Source organism: Miniopterus schreibersii (genome assembly GCF_964146895.1).
Source record: "Miniopterus schreibersii genome assembly, chromosome: 6".
Taxonomy (NCBI): Eukaryota; Metazoa; Chordata; class Mammalia; order Chiroptera; family Miniopteridae; genus Miniopterus; species Miniopterus schreibersii.
In genome coordinates, this window is record NC_138107.1 from 6376141 (window position 1) to 6399830 (window position 23690).

Sequence of the window (23690 nt, forward strand, 5' to 3'; positions counted from 1 at the left end):
TTTCCAAAACTAAAGGAATCCTTAACTGCTTCCGAAACCATCACTTTCTGATGTCTTCGAGCCTCCATCCTTAACCCAAACCATATTCCTTGCCTGAGCCCTTCACCCCTAACCCACCCCCAGCTCTTAACTTCTACTCTACAGTCATCTTTGTTGCCTGAGAGAAACAGTACCTCCTCTCTAGCCTTTACAGATTCCACCACTGACTTTCGGTCACCTACCTTACCTTCCAGTCATCTCCTCTCCCCCTGAGGTCTCTGCAACTATCAGCCCTTGGAAATCCCACCCTTTTCTTCATGCTTAATCCCTTTACTTCCTGTCATCATAGATATTCCTGATGATCCTCTACAAACTCTGTGATCTGCACGCCCAGAGGGGACCAAAGAGTTACAAGAAGTAAGTCCATGAATCAGCCACTGATATATAGCCTGTGGACTGAGAAAATGTGTTATGCTTACAAGTACTATTTTTTAAATATATGTAAGTTCTGCTTTAATACAATGTAAAATAATTTAAAATAATATAAAATCCACAGTAGTTTTGGGTTGGTATGTATATATGTTTAATCAGGGATATTAAAAGTACAATGTGGAGGCTTCATGAAATTTTGTTTTTATTATTATTATTAGTTTTTTTAAGGGTTGGCAGAGCCAGCTGAGACTTTATTTTCAGAAAGAAACACCTGATTTGGCTTTTAGTTGGGGGCATGGGTAAGAGGTGGTCCCCCAGGCAGTAAACTCCCCCATCCAAAGGGTGAGCTGAGGACTGGGACTGAGCCTCAGGTGGGTCTCCTGTGCCCACGGCTCCCCTGCACAGCTCCATTCCCACCGGCTTGGAGGACAGGAGGGACTGCAGTAGTTTTCACTTGGGCAGGACATCAGATGACTCAAGAACACCAGCTTCCCATTGCAGGTCTCAACCTTTCTCACAGCCACTGTCTTGGAGGAGCTGGTGCTGATGCAGCCGAAGGAGCCAGACCCTCTGCAAGAGCTCAAGTTGGCCTGAAAGCCCAGGGCATAGTCAAGGTTCTGATAAGCCAGGCTCAGCCCACCTGAGTAGCTGCTGGTGGTCTTGGTATGGATACTCATGTTCTGCATCCCAGACTCCAGCTGGTTCTTCTTGCCATCCAGCAGCTTGGGGTAGGTGGCAATCTCCATACCCAAGGCTAGCTTGACATTCATGTGCTCCTGGTACTCACAAAGCTGCCAGTTCTCAGAGTGGCTTCCAGCTCAGCCACCTTGGCCTGAGCATCCTTACAGCCAGCTCCCCATGCTGCTCAGCATCAGTGATGGCAGCCTCCAGGGGAGCCCTCTGACCTTTGAGGTCCTCAATCTCAGTCTGGAGTTAGCTGATGTTCCAGTTCACCTCAGAAATCTTTGTGTGACACAGGTCATCCCTGTGCTTCCCAGCCAACATCTGCAGCTCCTCATATTTGATCTGGTACATGGTCTCAGCCTTTGCCTGGCTGCAGCTGGCGATCTCCTCATACTGGGCCTTGACCTCAGGGATGATGCCATCCAGGTCCAGGGAGCAGTTGTCCATGGAGAGCACCACGGACATGTCAGAGATCTGGGTCTGCAGCTCACCGATGCCCTCTTCATACATCTGCCTGTAGAGACTAATCTCATTGGTCGGCCCTTCCAGGCAGGAACCCAGCTCCACCTTGTTCATGTGAGCTTCATCCACATTGTTCCTGATGAGAACAATTTGTTCTCCATCTCTGTGCGCTTGCTGATATCACCCTTCGAGTTCTCCACCAGCCCCTGCATGTTGCCGAACTCTGCCTCCAGCCTGTTTCCCCTGGGCCGGCGTGCCGCTGCGGGTTATTGATGCAGCTCTCGAACATGTTGGTCATGTTACTGCGAGTCATCTGCTGCTGCTGCAGGAGGTTCCATTTGGTCTCTAGAACCTTATTCTGCTACTCTAGGCTCCGCACCTTATTGACGAAGGAAGCAAACTTATTGTTGAGGCTCCTGATCTGCTCCTTCTCCTGGTTGCACACAGCCTGGATGCTGGGGTCCACCTCCAGCTTTAGAGGGCTCAGCAGGCTCTGGTTCACTTGGACAGCTGTGATGCTCCCCATATACCCAGCCCCGCCATAACCCCCGGCTCGATTCATGTTGGAGCCCAGGCGAACCTGGTAGCCACTGCCCACCTGGGAAAAGGCTGAAGAGTGGATGCGGGTGCCAGATCCACTCGAATATGAGTGGCTGCTGAAGGCCGGGGACCTTGTAGATCTTCTGGGTCACCCTTGTGGGCAAGGTGGAGGGTGGAGTGGAGGCAAGGAGGCCGTACCAGACAGAGATTCAAGAAACAGCTAAAAAGCTGCCTGAAACTTTTTTTTAAGTAAGAGTCCTCACTGGATTCCTGCTTCATACCATATACATAAATTAACACAAAATGGGCCAACAACTTAAATGTAAGAGTTAAACTATAAAATGGGGGTAAATATTAATGATTTGGGATTTGACAAGATATGCCAAATTCTTAGACATGACACCAAAAGCATGAGCAACAAACAGATAAATAGGACTTCATAAAAATTAAAAATTTCTGTGCATCAAAGGACATTATTAAGAATGTGAAAACACGACCTACAGAATGGGAGGAAATGTTTGCAAGTCATCTATCTGATAAGGGTATGATATCCAAAATATATAAAGAACTCTTGCAGCTCAACAACAAAGAGACAAACATCATTTATCCAAAGAAAATATACAAAGAGCCAACAGGCACATGAAAGATGCAACATTGGTCACTAGGGAAGTGCAAAGTAAAACCACATGAAACACCACTTGACACCCACCAGAATGGCTGAATTCTAAAAATAACAAGTAGCCCAGCCAGGCATGGCTCAGCGGTTGAGTGTCAACCTAGGATCCAGGAGATTGGTGTTCGATTCCCAGTCTGGGAGCATGCCCGGTTGCGGGCTGCAGCCGATCAATGACTTTCTCACCATTGAGGTTTCTATCTCTCTCTCTCTCCCTTCCTCTCTCTGAAATCAATAAAGATATATTTTTAAAAAATAAATAAGTAAAAATAAAAACACCAAGTACTGACCGGATGCGGAGAAACTGGAACCCTCATACATTGCTGGTAGGAATGTAAAATAGTTCAGGTACTATGGGAAACAGTTTGGTGGTTTCTCAAAAAGTTAAACATAAAATTACCATACAATCTAGCAATTCCTCTCAGAATGGAAAACGCCAAAAGACCTGAAAACAGAGACTCAAACACTTATCCACACCAATGCTCACGGCAGCGTTCTTCCCAACAGCCGGAAAGCAGAAATGACTCAGGTGAATGCACGGGTAAGCCAAGTGTGCACATACGCACATGGAGTGACCAGCATTCCATCATAAAGAGGAACGAAGTACTGATTCATGCTACACGGTGGATGAACTTTGAAAACATTATGCTAAGTGAAAACCAGACTCAAAGAGTCACTTACTGTATGATTCCATATATATGAAATATGCAGAACAGGTAAACCCACAGAGACAGGAAGCAGACTGGTGCTTGCCAGGGGCTGGGGGAAGGAAAGCATGGGGAGCAATGGCACAGGGTTTTATTTTGGAATGATAAGTGTTTTGAAACTAGATAGAAGTGGTGGTTGCTAAATGCCACTGACTTGTTCATTTTTATTTAATTTTTATTTTTTAAAAAAATATATCTTTATTGATTTCAGAGAGAAGAAAGGAGAGGGAGAGAGAGAGACAGAAACACCAATGATGAGAGAGTCACTGATCAAGCCCGCAACCCGGCATGTGCCCTGACCGGGAACTGAACCCCAATCGCCTGGATCCCAGGTCGACGCTCAACCGCTGAGCCACGCCCGGCTGGGCTGACTTGTTCATTTTAAAATGGTTAATGTTATGCTATGTGAACTTCACCTCAATAAAATAAAACTACTTTTAAGATCACAATAATTCTTTAAAAGCTAATGAAGTCAATGCCACTACTCTCTTCTTCAGAGTCTATACTTGAGGACAGCAGCCTTTCAAAAGATTACCCTTAGTTTTGTAATATTATGTTACAAAGCTAAAGTAATACACTATTTCCATAAAAAAAAAAAAAAAAAAAAAAGGGGGAGGGAATCACTGCCACACCCATTCTTCCCAGTAACTGGGGCCAATCTTACATTGTTTGTTTTTTATCCTCACCTGAGGATATTTTTTCCACTGCTTTTCCAGAGAGGGGAGGGGAGGGGAGGGACGGAGGGAGGGGGGAGGGAGGGGGAGGGGGGGAAACATGGATGTGAGGGAGACACATAGGCTGGTTGCCTCCCACACCTGTCCTGACCAGGGCCGGGGATGGAGCCTGCAACTGAGGTATGTGCCCTCGGCCGGAACTGAACCCGGACCCTTCAGTCCTCAGGCCAACGCTCTAACCACTGAGCCAAACCATCTAGGGCTAACCTTACATTAAAAAAAACATTCCTTGTTAAAAGAAAAATAAGTCCAAATATAATTGTTTGTTAATTCAAGTTAAAAAGGTTTCTTTTTTAAAAGTTCTCCAAAGATAACTCTAGACAATGGCAGTTAAGTCATATCTATTTAATCTTCAAGGAAGGTTCCAGAAGAGCCGTGGCAGAGTGGCTTAGTTGGTTAGAACATGGTCCCCGTACACCAAAAGGCTGCGAGTTTAATTCCTGGTCAGGGCATATACCTAGGTTGTGAGTTTGATTCCTGGTCGGGGCATGCACAGGAGTCAACCAGTCGGTGTTTCTTTCTCACATCAATGTTTGTCTTTCTCTCTCTCTCCCTCCCTTAAAAAAAAACCAACAATAATCAATCAACAATTGATCAATAACACCCTTAAAAAAAAAAATTCCAGAAGAAAAAGTAGAAAAGGGGGTTAATCCCTCATTGATTTACTATATAATATTATGTAGTCTTTCTTCCTAGAGTTCCCCCACTTCCTGGCAAACTGGTTACCAGCCATTCTAAACCTAAGCATTTGCTTCAAAGGCTGATTAGGGCTGTCCAATTAGGTTACAGTCCAAATGAAAGACCTTTACAGGGAGATTTCAGAACTAAAGCAAAGAAAAAGAAATCTCTAACATAAAGTATAATTTAATTTCTAAATTTCAATCAATGTGAAATATTAATTAGTAAATCTAATAAATGTTATTGCTGTGCACATTCAAAGCATGATTATATGAGGTAAGATTCTATGTATTGCTGAGGCTGGAGAGAGAAAGCAAACCTCTTTACTTGGTAGTCACATTTGAAAGCAAACACTACTACCAGTAAATAGTTCTCCTTAGTAAGTTTCCCTGACAACCTATCAAAAATTTACTGGGGAAAAGAGAAAAACAAAAAAGAACCCCACCCAAAATATTCTGTACTTTAGCCAGAGGCTTTACTCCTTTCCTACCTTATAAAATAGTAAATGGTGTTCCAGTCACTAAATTCTTATTCAGATTTTTTTTTTTTAATCCTCACCTGAGGATATTTTTTCCATTGCTTTTCAGAAAGAGTAAAAGGGGTGGGGTGGGGGGGGAGAAAAACATCCAGGCGAGAGAGAGGCATCGATTGGTTGCCTCCCACACTTGCCCCCTTGGCCGGAATGGAACCCGGGACCCTTCAGGCAGTGGGCCGAAACTTTAATCACTGAGCAAACTGGGTAGGGCAAAAGCCTGATTTTTAAATACAAAATTATCTAAAAAGAAATTTAATGGCAAAGTTCCTAAAAGATTCTGAAAATGACATACTAAGAAAAAAAATAGAATTTGTCATTTATTTAACAAACATTCATTAAGCATCATCAAGAGCCAGCAACAGAAGATGCAGAAATTAAAACCTCTGCAGTTTATGCCCTAGCCAGTTTCGCTCAGTGGTTAGAGCATTAGCCTGCAGACTGAAGGGTCCCGGGTTCCATTTCAGCCAAGGGCACGCAACTCAGTTGCAGGCAGATCAAAGTGGGAGACTGGCTGACCAGGTATCAGACCTTCTACAAAACACTTGTCATCGAGACAGGTGATATCAGTGCATGCAGAGATGGATAAATGTACCCAGAGAACACACCACCCATATATGAACTCCTTCATTCATGATACCAGTGGCCCTGCTAGAACTACTTGTTACCCACATGGACGCAGAGGGAAATCATTACACTGATTAGGGACACATGTGCAGTGAAAAGTAAATATGTGGAGCCCTAGCCAGTTTGGCTCAGTGGTTAGAGCATAGGCCCGTGGACTGAGGAGCCCTGGGTTCGATTCTGGCCAAGGGCACATACTTCGGTTGCAGGTTCAACCCCTGGCCCCACTCCGGGTGTGTTCAGGAGACAACCAATCGATGTGTCTCTCTAACATCGATGTTCTCTCTCTCTCCCACTCTCTCTGAAAAGCAATAGAAAAAATATCCTCGGGTGAGGATTAAAAAAAAAAGGAAAACGTGGGAATGATAAACGTAATTGGGGTGGGGGGAGATTTACATAAAGGCTTCATCTGAAACAGTAATGCTTTATTTCTTAGGTTTTAAAATACTGCTTGAAATAAATTTTCAAAAGAATATAAAAGAAAGCCATCGCCCCTGCCCTAAAGAAACTGAGTGGAGAAAGAAAAAACAAAACAAAACAAAATAAAAACCAAAGAACAACAATAACACAGGGTAAGGAGTGTCTTGGCTGAGGTAAGCAAGGGTACCATGACAGTTAAAAGATACACCAATCCCAGGCTGGGGGGAGCCGCAGAGGGATGGAATGGGCCAGTTTCTTAAAAGAAGTTACTTGCGTTAAATCCAAGCTCAAGAAGGACATTTATTAGGGGGAAACAAATCATCAGACACCTACTGTGTGCCCAGGTGCTTGGGATACAAAAACAAGGCAAATTCAGCCTCAGCTCTTGAGAAATTTAAAGTCCAGTGGAGAGACCAATAAGAAGTCAGGTGACTAAATATATTTCAGTGGCTGTGCCAGAGGCCATAATGATCATAGGTATTTCATGATCTTGCCTATAGTATCCAGCCCCCTTGCTGTTAGGTGGGGCCATCTGACTAGTTCTGGCTAGTGAAACGTGAGAAGGGATATGTCACTTCTGCTCTGAGGTAGGGAGAAGCCCACCCAGGTTCTACCTTCCTCTGTCACAGTGCCCAAGGAAATGATGAGTTCCAGTTGGTGTAGCTATAAGCCCAAGTCCCTGAATGGAAGAGAGTTCCTGTGTGAAGCAGAGTCTCTGAAAACCTATGACTGATAGGCATCATGACAAGGAATAAGCTGTTGTGCTAAAACAATGAGATTCTGGGGTAAATGTGTTACTGCAGCATAGCCTAAGCTATCTGATTAATAGTGAGAAGTCAGTGAAATGTCTAAGGATCTGTTCTGCTGACTGCCTCACACCCAATTCCTAAGCATAGAGCCTGACACATGCAAGCGGCCAATAAATGTTTGATGAGCAAATGAAAGAATGGACCAATGACTGAATGAAGAAACAACTACTTTTAGAAAGGAATGCAGCCCAGCCAGCGTGGCTCAGTGGTTGAGCATCGACCTAGATTCAGGAGATCTCAGTTCAATTCCCTGTCAGGGAACATGCCCGGGTTGCAAGCTCCATCCCCAGTAAGGGGCATGCAGGAGGCAGCCGATCAATGACCCTCTCATCATTGATGTTTCTATCTCTCCTTCCCCCTCTCCATTCCTCTCTCTGAAATCAATAAAGACATATTAAAAAAAAGAAAAAGAAAAAAAAAGGGAATGCAGAGAGCATACAGAAGGGGTTACTTAGGGAGGCTGAAAAAAGGCAGGGGTCCTATTATAAAGAATTTGGATGGAAAATTGAAGGTAATAAGTAAGTCACTGAAGTTGTTTAAGAAATAATATAGTCCCCCTGGCCGGGCGTGGCTCAGCGGTTGAGCAACGACCTAGGATCCAGGAGATCGGGGTTCGATTCCCGGTCAGGGCACATGCCCGGTTGAGGGCTTGATCAATGACTCTCTCATCATTGATGTTTCTATCTCTCTCTCCTTTCCTCTCTCTGAAATCAATAAAGATATATTAAAAAAAAAAAAAAGAAAAAGAAATAATATAGCCCCATCTGAGTTTTAGAAAAGTCACTTTGACTTGGGCTGGTGATAGACAAGCTTGGTAACAGGCTAGGTTTTTGCAGTTAATTCAGGCTGAGAAAGAATGAGGACAGAAGTGGAAGTTAGAAGGAAGTGACAGGTTTCCAGATACACAGAAGGAAGAATCCACAGGACCAGGTGACTGACAGTATGAGGGCTGGATCACTGGTGGACTGCCCTCCAAGGAGAATGTGGCAGGGTCAGTGGAGGAGGGAACCTCAGGGAGGTTGTCCTCTGAACACAGGAACTGGATAGTTCAATGAGATGTCTAATGAATATTTCTAGTTGACAACCATAAATGTGAACTGGAGCTAAGAAGAGGGAAAGAGACTGAGATTTGGAAAAAAAAGTCTCAGACTGTTCCAGCCAGGATGAGACTAACCAGAGGGGAACATGTGCATTTGCAGAGCCCTAGCTAGAGAAGCTATCCCCATTCCCTCTACCTACTGTTCGTGCCATGCAAGTTTCCATTCCCACCACCAAGAGTATAGTAATGGCTGACCTATTCCAGGTATCCCAGGTTATTAAAGAATCTGAAATATTTTCTTTAAAAATTAGATTATCTACGGTGATAAACTACATCATGGGAAATCCTGATTATTGAGCTATATCTTAGACATATTACCAATTTCCAGAAAATTGCATGCAGTAATGCCCCTAACATGATCTCATGTCCAACAATGTAATGCCCCGGCTGACAGCCCTGCTATTACTGCCAGAAAGCTCTTCTGGTATTCCAGATGGCACAAGGACTGCACCTTATCAAATCTGTGACATACTCTGCAGACTGCTTCTACAGACAATCTTTCTAGTCATTTATGCATCCCTTCTTAAAAATAAGACCAACATAACAGTGAGTAATTTCTGCACTTGCTTGGATTCCAGATAAATAGGAGTTTCCTTTTTTTTTTTATAGAACAGCTGCCACAAGATTTTATGTACAATGACCCTTTATTTAAAAGCTGAGTAAAGCTGAGTATGAGGTGAAATAACCTGTTCAAATTAAATCAGTGAATTATCACAGAGCCAAGTATTAGTTGTTTCAGTTCCTAGAGTTTTAAAGCCATTTTACCCCTTAGCTATTTTTTTTTCCCTACACAGGAGTTCAAAATACTGCTACAAGGAGGAAAAAGTAGACATAAACAGTTTTCAAAACTCCTTATAAACATCCTTTCACTTTATCTAATCAAGTTGTTTATTTAACAAAAAAGGAAATTCCCTGCCTAGTCCAAAGAAACACCATACTGTGCTGTGAACAGATATGCTGACAATTTTTACTGTTGGAGCAACAAGGTATTTTAAGGACAGTATGAAAAGGTAGTGACACACACAAACTATTATACACAGGTATCATTCCTAAGTATGAGTCAAGAGGGTATGGAGTATAGTACCAGACTTCTAAGCGAGAGTGTCCTGCCCTGTCTTTTCAAATTAATGTCTAAATGTTAAGATATGCACACATAACACTTTATATTGCCTGTTATTCAATGACTTTTTTATTTCTAAAAAGAAGACTAAAGAAATCAGTAAACTTGGCCATATTTGCAGGTTATATAAAACTAAAAACAAAGACTGAAAGTACATGGAACATCCAAAGTGTTCTTGTAAACCTTAACCCCCTCCCACAACTCTTGTAAATACTGAAAGGAAACAGACTAAATGCCAAGGGGAAATAAATAATTACAGCAGCAGGAGTATTTATTCGGTGCCCACTTTAAGCCATGTGCTGGCTTTTTACATATTCTATTTTTACTATAGTATCTCTACTTTTTAAGCAACCATGCAAGCCAGGTATTATGCAATTCTTGCCATTACAGCAATGAGGAAACCAAGCCTTAGATGATTTGGAGATGTGGCAAAGGGCACAGAAAGGGTCAGTGCTAAGCCAGGATTCAAACCATGGTCTACATGCCTGACTGGGACCACAGAGCCACTGAGAGCCCATTATATCCATGACGTAACTAAGGCCAAATGAAACACCCTCTGAAAACATGTAACTGCCACTGGATAAAAGCCACACCACTGTTTTCTTCAGGCCAGTTGTAAGGACAAGGGAAAGATGGAGAAGGCATTTTAATCTAATCTTTGATTCAAATCAAGGATCTGGAGCACTTTTCAATTTTCTCTCCCATGTGCAGAGTATTTGCTTATTTATTAGGTCTTTACTGGCAGAGTTGTCATATACATTGAGGAGTACTCCTCTATATTATGCAACCTTTTTACACTTTCTTTTCTGAAAATGTTTATTGATATATATAAAAAATGACTACTAATTCTCAGTATGAATCTCTATTATTTTTCACATTTGTTTAGAAACTACCGTATTTTAGGTAATTCCTTACTTGAGCATTTATTCCATAAAGAACTGCTATCCAGTCATTATTTGTTTAGAAATGAACTGAAGCATAGGGGTGAGTGTGGGGGCAGAGACGTATAAAAATATATAAAGTCTACCCTTGAACAGCCCACTGTCTAATGCAAGGACTGGAAACTGGCCCACAGGCCAAATGTAGCCTACCACCTGTTTTTTGTATGGCCCATGACCCAAGAATAGTGTTTCAAAGGTTGAAAAAAATCAAAAGAATATTTTGACATGTGAATTTATATGAAATTAAAATTTCAGTGTCCATAAATAAAGTTTATTGAAACACTTATTCATTTACCTACAGTGTATGGTGCTTTTAAGCTACAATGGCTAAGTTGAGCAGTTTTGACAGAGACCATGTGGTCCACAAAGCCAAAAATGTCTACCCTCTGGCCCTTCATAGAAAGTTTTCCAACCCTTGATCTAATGAAGGGCCTGAGCAGCCACAACATCATGTTGGTAAGGCCTATTATGGAGGAAAGAAGATTCTGACAGGGTCCCTTTTCAAGAGCGAACATTTTAGCTGGGCCTAGAGGAGGAATTTATTGAACCCAGAAAAAAGAGGCGTCCCAGGCAAGGGGCACTGTGATAGCAAAGGCAAATACAGGAAATAGTACCCAGGAGACGCTGAGAAACTGCAGCAGTCTGATACGGTGTGGGGTGCATGACGGAAAACATTAAGGGGGCAACAGCAGAGGCTAATAAATTAGACCGGCACCAGTAAAAAAAGTTCATATGGCAGGTGCACCAAAGAGTTATGGCAACTGGGAATCCTCCCTGGTTGTGAGGAGGAACACAGCAATCTCACTTCTGTTTCCAAAGCCTGAATCTGGAGGCTGGAAAAGTGATGGGCTGGAGGTGGGACAGACAGGTCAGTTAGAGGGGACAAGGGAGCTGGATATAATCAGCATCCCTGGAGATGGGGAGCAACAAGTGGATTCAAGTCATTTAGGAGACAGCAATGACAGGAAGTGGGAACTAATTATAGACGAGGGTGCCATGAAAGGGATATAGAGGCTATGGCGTCTTCCTGCGGTTGACAGGTGGACAAGAGATACCCATTTCTCGAGAGATAAATACAGGAGGGGACTATGTGTGGAAAAGGAAAAACAGTTTGAGGTACCTACAGGAGAAGTTAGGCTTCTACACTCTCTGTATGTGGATGGGAACTTCAAAACCTCAATTTAAATGTCCATCTGGAAGCATTCACCCAAGAAACAATGATTGCTTCTGTGCAGTACAATTGCTGGCGCTGAGGAGGAGGAGGCATTTCACTTTCAAACCTGTGTACAGCTTGAATATTTTAGAACAAGCATATAAGACTTTTATAATTGACCAAGAAGAATGCCAAGCATTATTACTTAGGAAATTTCTGAAAGCCAAATGGAGTGAATGAAATATTTAGAACACTCAAGTTTCTGGAGGTCATTAAAATAAAGCCACAGCAACAGCATTCCCGACACCCATAAACTACGTTATTTTCCCACACACAGACTTAGAACAATAGGAATACACTGTAAAAAGGCAGGCATTGTGTCACCAAAGTAGCATCAACACATTAATCACATTTTAATTTAACTGAAGATGCCAAAATTTAAACCACAGTTGTATATTTTTAAATTGATTTTAGAGAGGAAGGGAGAGGGAGGGCAATAGAAACATCAATGACGAGAGAGAACCGACTGGCTGCCTCCTGTTGGGGATTAAGCCCACAACCTGTTCCGATTGGGTATTTTCTGCTACCTTATTTTTAAAATTGCTGATGTGATCCTCTGCTTCATATAATCTACTGTTGATTCCCTCTAGTGCATTCTTCAGTTATTCTTAATTTCTGACGGGTTCCTTTTTATATTTCTTATCTCTTTATTGAAGTTTTCAATGAGTTCTTTGAGCATCCTTATAACCAGTGTTTTGAACTCTGTATCTGGTAGATTGCTTATCTCCATTTTGTTTAGTCCTTTTTCTGGAGTTTTGTTCTGTTCTTTCATTTGGCACATGGTTCTTTGTCTCCTCATTTGGCTGCCTCCGTGTTTGTTTCCATGTATTATGTAGAGCTGCTACATCTTCCAGTCTTTATGTAGTAGCTGTTCCGTGAGGCCCAAGACTGCAATCTCCCTAGTCACCTGAGCTGCCTGTTCCAGGTGTGTCCCTTGTATGGGTTGTGTGTGCCCTCCTGTTGTAGATGAACATTGATTGCTGTTGGCATGAAAATGGGAGGGACTGACCTTCAGGCTGATTGGTTCAGAGGACTGGCTATGACTATAAGGGTGGAGCTGTTGTGCAGGGGCTGACCCTACAGAGCAGGATGTGCTTTAGCAGAGCTCTGGTGCCTGCCAAATCTGCCCTGAGCATGTCGTTTGTGGAGGTGGTTGGGTGGTGCTCTGGTGTGGTCTGAAGCTGACCACTGGGTGTGCTGGTTCTGGGGCCTCTTGGGAGGTGCAGGCCAAGGTCAGCCACTGCCTGTGCCCTGGGCCACTTGTATGAACTACAAAGTGATCTGCAGATGGCTGCCACTTGTGCTGGACCTGGAGGTGCCTGAGAGAGGCTAAGCTGTGAACTGAGGTGGGCTGCCACTAGAGCCAGGCTTGGGGCTGCTTAGCAAGGGGTAAGGAGCACACCGAGGCCAGATGCTGCTTATATGGGGTTTGTGAACCTTTGACAGATTTTAGGAAAGTCTGCAGCATGAGCCGAGACAGGCTGCTTCTATGGAAAAGCCACTGGAACCAGCTTGGGTGGGCCCAAAAGGTGGGTGGGGTGTGGTCTCAGGGAATCACTAGGGCAGGCAAACAGTGTTAGCCAGGTTGATGGAGACTCAGATATGATGCTTGCCTGCCTGCACTGTGGGGGGAGGCTCAGAAAAAAACAGTGGCTTCTCTGCTAGCACTTCTATCTGAGAGAAAGCTGCCCTTCCAGCTATTACCCCAAAGCCAGACAATTCAGTTCCTCCCCATATGCCCTTGGCATATTTCAAGCTACTGTCCTAACATGAACTCAGAGCAAGTGAGTCCAAGTAAGTCTGTGCATGAGCCATTTAAGAGGAATGCCTGGGACTTCAGAAGCCCTCTATCTCACTAAGCCACAATTTCCACGGGTTTTCACAGCCAGAAGTTATGGGGATTTCTCTTCCTGGCACTGGAACCCTCAGTTGGGGAGCCTGGTTTGAGGCTGGGACCCCTAGCTCCTCAGGGGGGAACTCTGCAGATGAGATATGCCTCTTGATTTTTAACTGCCACAGGTGGGGGTAGGGCCAGCCCATTCCAAGTCCCTGCCCCTCCTATCAGTCTTGCCAAGGCTTCTTCTGTATATCCTTAGCTATAGGACTTCTGTTGAACATGGTTCTCAATGATGGTTTTTGTAGTTTAGCTGTAATTTTGATGTGGTAGTGGAAGGAGGTGAGTACAGAATTTGCCTACTCTCCTCCCCATCTTAACTGGAAGCCCTCCCTTTTGATGCTATTTAAAATGGTACTTTTAAATTTTCAATTTGTTAATTGCTAGTATACAAAAATACAACTGACTTCTGTACATTAACCTTATATCTTGTACCTATACTAACTTCACTTAGTAGTTTTAGTAGCTTTTTCATAGGTTTCTTAGGATTTTCTACACAGATAATGAAGTCATCTGTAAATAAGAACAGTTTTACTTCTTCCTCTTTATGTATCTTTTCATTCTTTACCTTGCCTCACTGTAATGGACAGGAATTCAAGGACAATGCTGAACAGAAGTGGGGAGAGCAGACATCTTTTGTCTTGTTCCCAATCTTAGGAGGAAAGTACTTTTTCTTTCAATATTAAGTATGATGTTAGCTATTTTGAGTAGATGCCCTCTATCATGTTGAGGAAGTTCCTTTCTAGTTCACTAAGGCTTTTTAAAATAAATGGATGTTGAATTTTAGGAAATGTCTCTTCTAAATCTATTAATAGGACATGGTTTTTCTTTCTTTAGCCGCTTAATGTGGTGAATTAGACTAAATGATTTTCAAATGTTAAATCAGCCTTGCATTTCTGGAATAAACCCAGTTAGTTACTCAAAATGTATTATTCTTTTCTTTTTTTATAATATATCTTTATTGTTGAAAGTATTACAGGTGTCCCATTTTCCCCTCCAAGTGACCCCCTCCACCTCACTCTCACCCCCTCCCCAGGCCTTCACCCCATCATTGTCGGTGTCCATGCGTTATGCATATATGCATATAACTTCTTTGGTTAATCTCTTCCCACCCTCCGCCCCTCTTCCCTCTAAAATATGATCGTCTGTTACATGCGTCAATGTCTCTGGATCTATTTAGTTTGTCAGATTCTTTTGTTCATTAGCTTCTTGTTAAAGACGACCTTTCAACTTTTCCTGTAGTGCTGGTTTGGTGGCGATGAACTCCTTTAGCTTTTCTTTGTCTGAGAAGCTCTTTATCTGACCTTCAATTCTAAATAACAGCTTTGCTGGGTAGAGCAATCTTGGTTGTAGTTCCATGTTTTTCATCACTTTGAATATTTCTTGCCACTCCCTTCTGGCCTGCAAGGTTTTTGTTGAGAAATCAGCTGACAGTCCTATGGGTGCTCCCTTGTAGGTAACTAGCTGCTTTTCTCTTGCTGCTTTTAAGATTCTCTCTTTGTCTTTAGCCTTTTGCATTTTAATTATGATGTGTCTTGGTGTGGGCCTCTTTGGGTTCCTCTTGTTTGGAACCCTCTGTGCTTCCTGGACTTGTAAGTCTATTTCTTTCCCCAGGTAGGGGAAGTTTTCTGTCATTATTTTTTCAAGTAGGTTTTCAATTTCTTGCTCTCTTTCCTCTCCTTCTGGCACCCCAATAATACAAATGTTGGGCCTCTTGAAGTTGTCCCAGAGGCTCTTTATGCTCTCTTGATATCTCTGGATTCTTTATTCTTTTTGCTCTTCTGGTTGGGTGTTTTCTGTTTCTTCATGTTACAAATTGGTGATTTGATTCTCAGTGTCCTCTACTCTACTGTTGATTCCCTGTAAATTATTCTTCATTTCAGTTAGTGTAGCATCGATTTTCTCAATTATTTTCATCATACTCTTACTAATATCCTTGAGCATCCTTATAACCATTATTCTGAACTCTGTATCTGTTAGCTTGCTTGGATCTATTTCATTTAGTTCCTCTTCTAGAGATTTCTTCTGTTCTTTCCTTTGTGACATGTTTTCTTTGCCTCCACATTTTGCTGCTTCCTGGTGTTTGTTTCTATGTATTAGGTAGAGCTTCTATCTTCTGGAAATGGTAGAGTGGCTTTGTGTAGTAGGTGTCCTGTGGGGTCCAGTGGTTCAGCCTCCCCAGTTACCTGAGCTGGGCCTTCTAGGTGCTCCCCTGTGTGGGCTGTGTGCATTGTCCTGTTGTACTTGAGCGTTGGTTGCTGTTGGCGTCACTGGGAGGAACTGACCCCCAGGCCAATCAGCTGTGAGGACCAGCTGCAACTACAGCCAGAAAGCTGCTGTGCTGGAGACACCCCTATGGAGCAGGATTTACTTCAGTGGGGCTTTGGTGTTCACCAAGTGCGCCCCTGGAGTGTGTCACTTGTGGATGTGGTAGGGTTGTAATCCAGTGTGGTCGAGTCACCACCAGGTGCACTGTCTCTGAGGCCTCCAGGGAGATGCAAAGCCAGCCTGTGCCAGTGCCTTGCCCAGGGCCACCCAGCCTGAGGCACACAGCAATCTGTAGATGGCTGCTACTTGTGCTGGGCTTGGAGGTGTCCAGGAGAGGCCAAGCTATGAGCCAATGCAGGCTGCCGCTAGTGCCAGGCCTGGGGACACTTGTCAAGCTGTATGGTGCACACTGATGCTTGTTTGAGAGACTTTAGGAAAATCCTAAACATAAGGCTCGAGAGGCCACTTGCATAGAAAAGCCCCCGGAAATGGCCTGGATGAGCTGCAGGTGGGGAGGGGCGGGGCAGGTGTGAGTCAGGTGCTGGAGATTCAAATATGGCGCCTGCCTGCCAGCTGCCTGTGGGGAGGACTCACCAAAGGAGTCATGGCCTCTGCCAGCTCTTCTGCCTGGGAGAAAGCTGCCCCGACACCTCTGGCCCAGATTTCAGGCAGGTTAGTTCCTCCCCGAGTGTCCCAGGTCCTTTCAGGCTGCTGCCCGGCACTGGGCTCAGAGGGAGCGCGTCTGAGTCTGTGTGCGGGCCCTTTAAGAGGAGCTGCTGGGGCTCCTGCAGCCTCCGCGACCCTCAGCGACAGTCCCCGCTGGTTTCACAGCCCGGAGTTGTGGGGACGTCTCTTCCCGGCCCTGGTGCCCTGAGCTGGGGGCCTGCTGCGGGGCTGGGACCCTTCACTCCTTCGGGAAACCTCCGCTGCCGAGATGTCCCTCCCGGTTTAACCCTCGGCACCGGGTGTGGCCCCGCGGCCGCGTTTCTGTGATTCAGCCCCAATCTGCCCGAGTCTCCGCCCCTCCTATGGTCTCGGTGCTGCTTCAGGTCCCTGGTTGTGGGGCTTCTGTGCTGCCGGATCTCAGGAGGCTCTGAGTGAGGGTGGTTCTGTATTTTAGTTGTGATTCTGATGTGGTTGCGGGAGGCGGTGGGTGCAGCTGTTACCTACGCCACCATCTTGTTTCCTCTCCTCTTTTCATATATTGCTGGATTCAAGTTGTTAATATCTAGTTAAGGGTTTTGAGGACTATGTTCATGAAAATAATAGTCCAGAGTTTTATTTTCTTGTTAACACCTGACAAGTGTTACCTCCTCGTTTACTTTCTGGAAGAGTTAGTGCAGAATCCTATTATTTCTTTCTTAAATATCTGTTAGAATTCACCAGTGAAGCCATCCGGCCCTGGAACTTTCGTGTGAAGGTTTTTAACTATAAATTCAATTTCTCTAACAGATACAGGTTTATTTAACAGATACAGGTTTATTTCTTTTTGAGTGTGCATCAGTAGTTTGTAGCTTTCAAGAAATTTGTCTATTTCATTTAAACTATCAATTTGTCTTAAAACTGTCCACAATATTCCACTATTACTCTTTTAATATTTGCATAATCTAAACTGATTCTTTCTGTGGAATATTGTACTTTCATTTCTTATATGGCTAAATATCATGACTGAGGTAGGAAATGAACAAGATAAATCTGAAACAGCTTATTATACTAGATATTGAGGAAGCTATTAAAAACCTCTACGGTTACACCAAAAAGGAACTGGCAGATCAACTAGAAAAAAATAAAGTTGGAGTCAACCATCTTTGAGTTAGGAGTCTCATTAGAAAACTTTTGTTACAACTTTTCCAGAGTCCACTTGAATAGGCTCCTAGTGGTCAAAAAATAGGCCAATAAGGAAAACTGCAATGGACTGAAACATCAAGTAAATGATGCTCCTTTTTTCCTCAATTTGACATTATTCCCTAATTAATGAACTGATTCACCGGCATCCTTCAGTGGTTACCAGTTTTGTTGTTTTAAATTATCAATATAAACTCATGGATTGAAACATACTTGATGTACTTTAACTAATTTGGGAAATAATGGTAAATTGAGGGGGAAATATCAGTCATTTATGAATGAAATCAGTATATGATGTCTAAGATTTGATCCAAGGTAATACAGGAGGGGGAGGAGTGATATACATGAAACAAAAATGACCATGTGTTGTTAACAGTTGAAACTGAGTGAGGGGTAAATGGGAGCTCATTATACTATACAGCTTACTTTTATACAGGTTTGATGTTTTCCATAATACATTTTTTTTAAATGTCTTGTTTATTCTAGTCCTTTGTATTTTCATATATTTTGCTGGAATGAATTTATTAAAAACAAACAAAAAACCTGCCAGCATTTTGATTAGTAATGCAAAACCAGCATTAATTTGGGGAGAACTGTAACGTCCTCTAATCCATTAACAAGGTGTTGCTTCCCATTTACACAGGTCCTTCAAATCTTTTCTTTATATGACTTCAATTAGCATAATTAGGTGGTCCTGCTCCAGTCCAAGACTGTTATAAAATTAGCTCATGTTTTCTTCTAGCAATTTATGGTTGTTTTTCAAATGTTTATACTTCCTATTTACAATGCAAATTATTCTGGTATAAACATGAAAAAAGAATCCCACTTCATTTTTTCTATATAATCTGCCAGTTGTTCCTATATGCATTGATGTCTACTTCTTGACTATTCTGTTAATTCATTTGCCTACTCATGACCCAGTTTGCTAGCATTCTATTTTAAGGATCATACTTTGCATCATGGTTTAATTGGACTACACATCACCACTCCTACCCTTCACTCTTCTTTTTCAGAATTTACTGACTGTTCTTCCAAGTTTGTGTAATCATTTGAACTTTAGAAACTGCTTCAATGGTTTAAAGAAAACCATTGAAGCAGTTTCTAAATAGTTTATAGAAATTTGTAATTTCTACAAGGATCAAGTTAAATTTATAGATTAATTTAGCAAGAATTGACATCTTATGATGTTGAAACTTCCTACCTAATAGTATGGTACGTTTTTATTTATTCAAGTCCTCTAAGTAACATTTTTAAAGTATTCATTGCACAGATCTTATCCATTTCTTCAGATTATTCTTTTTAGTTACTGTTATAATGAGGCTCCTAGCTATTCTATTGCTTATTATTTCAAAGAAGTCACACCAATTTTTATAGCTTACTACTAAAATAATACTCATTCCACACATAAGCACAATCAAGTGATTAAGAGGAAATTAATTTTAAAAATAAAAGAGAAATTTTAACCTTACACCCACATATTTTATAAACCACGATGGGTTACATCATGGCTATAGCTGCCCAGCTATAACCACAAGCTGATGTACAGGAAAACCATGCCTTATGATGGGGCCAGAGGAGCAGTAAGCAGGGGGCAGACAAGTCACAAACAACTGTTCTTTTGCAATTCTGACCACATATGTGTAAATTACAGCTAATAATTCTTACAAAAATGAGAACCAAAAAAGGTCCACATATATATGGTGTACTAGGGATAAACCAATATTTAACTATATAGGAGAAAACTAAGGTGGAAAGATAATTTTTGTAAGGTAAATACTTTTACGTAATTTCAAGTACTATATTTCACAAATTTTTGTGTAACTGAATTAAATTTAACTGTCAAACTTTTATTCTACTACTAATTACACTTTTAGCCTTTTTATTAGGAAGATGGAGAGTATCACTAGACATCACAGAAAAAATTAGGTAGTAACTGCATTAAGATTGAGAATTCCTGGCTAAGAGTTCTTTACTTGAAGACAATCTACTGCTCTAATGCAGAGGTGGGGAACGTGCAGCCCTTGGGCCATATACAGCTGTGAGATCCTTTGGTCTGCCCCTGCCAAGGCAACCACAGGCAGGACTAGAAATTCAATAAATTTAGGAGCTTTTTTCATAGCTAATATTTAAGTTGATAATTCTGTACAGCCCTCAAATGATATTATAAATATCCAGATGGCCCCTGGCAGAAAAAAGGTTCCGCACTCCTGCTAAGGACTCAGAATAAACAGAAGTAAATGTGGAGGGAGATGGTTCATTGTAGCTCAAGATATTTTCATTACTCCAACTCCATAGAACATCAGTATAAATAAAACATCTATTATTGGAATCATAAGAAACTGATAACACTGGATGTCTATGGGGAAGGAAACTGGGTGACTAGGGGAACAAGTATGGGAGGGAGAATTTTCACTATATCCCACCTGTGCCTTTTGAATTTTGAACCATGTAAATGTATTAACTATCCAAAAATATTTAACTTTAATATCCCATTGAACCCTAGCCAGTTTGGCTCAATGGTTAGATCATCAACCTGCAGACGGAAGGGTCCTGGGTTCGATTCCGGACAAGGGCACGTACCTCAGTTGTAGACTTGATCCCGGCCCCGGTAAGGGTACATGCAGGAAGCAACCAATCAATGTGTCTCTCTCACATCGATCTCCCCCCCCCGAAAAGCAATGGAAAAAATATCCTCAGCTAAGGATTAAAAAAAAAAAAAAAAGAGCCCACTGAACATTATAAATAACCAAATGAAGAACACTTCTGAATCTTCTACAAACCACATTTAAAGACACTGTCACTATACCACTCAAATTCCCTATGTATGAGAATTTGCTCTATAAATGCAGGTTAAAATGCAATGTCAGGAAGTCCATTTCTAGGTCACTTACATGTGTTCTTTATGAGTCACCATAAAGCCATTATTCCTGTCATATTTTCCTTTTTCTTAATTTTAAGCTAACCCTTAAAGAGCTAAATTTTGTGGACTACTGCTCATTCTTGGAACATCTCTTCCACTGACCATTTTTAATTTCTATCTGATCTATTTCATATATTTTTAATGTAGGATCTCATAAACTGTTTCCTTAAAGTAAATAAAATAAAAATTATAAATTATTCTTGATATTCCTTTTTTTTTTTTTTTTTTTAACTATTAAGAGGGCAAAACAAAAGTTACTCTGTAGTACCTCTTAAACTTTTTTATTTTAACAATTTAATCCTAAACTTGTCTCTCAGCTGTACCTCAAAGCATTTGGAGAATGAAACAGCCTTACTACACCCACCCAATAAAGTATGTAGAAAACATGGCCTTTTCACTCATGAAATTATAATGAATTGTAATTTGCCATTTAACAACAGAACACTCTAAAAGGAAAACTTTTAAGAGAATACTTTTTTAAAATTACCATAATCTTAAAACTATTTTTTTTAAAAATTGAGGTTAAATACACATAACATCAAATGAACTATTTTAAAGTGAAATTTGGCAGCACTGCGTACATTCACAATGTTGTGAAACCACTACCACCTCTAGTTCCAAAACACTTTTATGACTCCCCCCAAAAACCTCACACCATTAAGCAGTTATTCTTCATCCTGGCCCCCCACCTCCACCATCTATGGGAAACATCAATTTGCTTTCTTCATCTACAGATTTACCTATTTTGAGTATTTCATACAAATGGAATCATACAATATATGACCAAAAGGTCTGGCTTCTTTCACTTAGCATGTTTCTGAGATTCATCCACATTGTAGCATGTATCAGTAGTTCATTTCTTCATATGGCTAATAATAGTGCATTGTGTATATAAACTGTAATTTGTTCATTCATTGATGGATATTTGGTTGTTTTTATCTTTGGCTATCGTGAATAGTGCTAAACATTTGTATATAAATATTTGTTTCAGTGCCTGCTTTCAATTCTTTTGGATATATATCTAGAACTTGAATTGCTGGACCAAACATAATTCTATGTTTAGTTTTTTGTTTTTTTTTTAATATATCTTTATTTCAGAGAGAGGAAGGGAGAGGAACAGAGAGATAGAAACATCAATGATGAGAGTGATCACTGATCGGCTGCCTCCTGCACGCCCCTGAGTGGGGACTGAGCCCGCAACGAGGCATGTGCCCTCACCAGGAGTCCAATGGCGATCGCCTGGGTCCTATGTCAATGCTCAACCGCTGAGCCATGCCCGGCCGGGCTATGTTTAACTTTTTGAGAAATCACCAAACTATTTCCACAGTGACAGAACCATCTGACATTCCCACTAGTTTTGAGAAATCACCAAACTATTTCCACAGTGACGGAACCATCTGACATTCCCACTAGTTTTGAGAAATCACCAAACTATTTCCACAGTGACTAAACCATTTGACAATCCCATTAGCAAAACACAAGGTATCCAATTTCTCCACACCCTCACTAATATTTGTTATTTTGCATTATTTTATTATAGCCATCCTAATGGGTGTACAGTGTTAAAACTAGTCTTAAAATGTCCTAATAGTTCTCTGACTTCAGAAGGAACACAGAATGCCTGATCAGTAAGATCGGGAAACACTTAACTCCAACTTATTCCTCCTTCCTTCCCCACCGCCTCCCAGAGAACTCAAATAACAAGACTTTCTGCCAGGAAGTAAAAATGTATTGGATGTCGAGAGAATGAGAAGACAAGCCACGGATGAGAGGAAATACTTGCAAAAGACACAGCTGGGAGTTCTGGTAAAGACGGTGGAGGAGTAAATGCTGTGCTCACCTCTTCCCACGACCACATCAAGATGACAACTAAATTACAGAACCACCGCCTGGGAGAACCACCTGAGGACCCGCCAAATAGAATGCCTATGATTAGGGACCAGGAGGCCGCGCTGAGCTGGACGTCACTGTGACTGGGAAAAAAGTCTTTTTAATCCCCACCCGAGGGTGTACTTTCCACTGCTTTCTGGGGCGGGGGATAGAAACACCGATGTGAGAGAGGCATCAACTGGCTGCATCCTGCACGGGCCCCAACCGGGGCCGGGAATCAAGCTTGCAACCAAGGTCCATGCCCTTGGCCGAAATTGAACCCGGGACCCTTCAGTCCTCAGCCAATGCTCTAACCACTGAGCCAAACCATGTAAGGCAAAAAAAATCTTTTAAAGACATATCTGATAAAGGACTTACAAAGAATTCTTAAAACTCAGTGAGAAAATGAGCGCGCCATGCCCTGGCTGGTTTGGATCAGCGGTGAGAGAGTTGGCCCAAGGACTGAGCAGTCTCGGGTTCGGTTCCAGTCAAGGGCACGTCCCTCAATTGCAGCCTCAATCCCTGGCCCTGGTCTGGGGTGCCCAGGGGAAGCAACCAATCGGTGTGTCTCTTTCACATCAATGTTTCTATTTTTCCCTCTCTGTCCCTTCCACTCTCTGAAAAGCAATGGAAAAAATATCTTCTGGTGAGGACTAAAAAAAAAACGGAAACAAGTGCCTGAACAGACACCTCACCAAAAAAGATATACAGATGGCAAATAAGCATATGAAAATATGCTCCGCCTCAACATCATTTAGGAACTGCAAATTAAAACAGAAATGAGATACCAGTACACATCTATCAGAATGGCCAAAATCCAGACCTCTGACACCACCAAATGCTGGGGCGGATGGGGAGCAGCGGGAACGCGCACTCACTGCTGGTGGGACTGCAACATGGTGCAGCCACTCTAGAAGACAGTTCGGTGGCTTCTTACAATATTAACATCCTTTCACCATATGACCCAGCAATCATGCTCCTTAGCATTTACAAAAGGGGCTGAAAACTTATGTTCACACAAAAACCTGCATATAAATGTTTATAGCAGTTTTATCATAACTGCCAAAATTAGAAGCAACCAAGGTGTTTTTCACTAAGTGAATGGATAAACTGGTACTTCCAGACAATGGAATATTCAGCACTAAAAAGAAATGAACTATCAAGCCATGAAAAAACACAGAGGGAGGGGCCTTAAGTGTACATTACTAAGTGAAAGTAGCCAATCAGAAAAGGCTAAATACTGTATG

The 23690-nt window shown here is 42.1% G+C and overlaps 1 protein-coding gene and 1 pseudogene across 2 annotated transcripts in view; both read right to left on the reverse strand.

Annotated features, from left to right (window-relative positions):
- The window catches only part of NUDT3 (nudix hydrolase 3), a 101141-nt gene that overhangs the window by 38304 nt on the left and 39147 nt on the right, over nt 1-23690 (reverse strand). The gene's annotated exons all lie outside the window — the stretch shown is intronic.
- Nucleotides 862-3385, reverse strand: LOC308558404 (keratin, type II cytoskeletal 8 pseudogene; annotated as a pseudogene). The gene is made up of 2 exons: nt 3333-3385; nt 862-2250 (listed from the first exon to the last, which is right to left on the reverse strand). The product of its transcript is annotated as a keratin, type II cytoskeletal 8 pseudogene (transcript).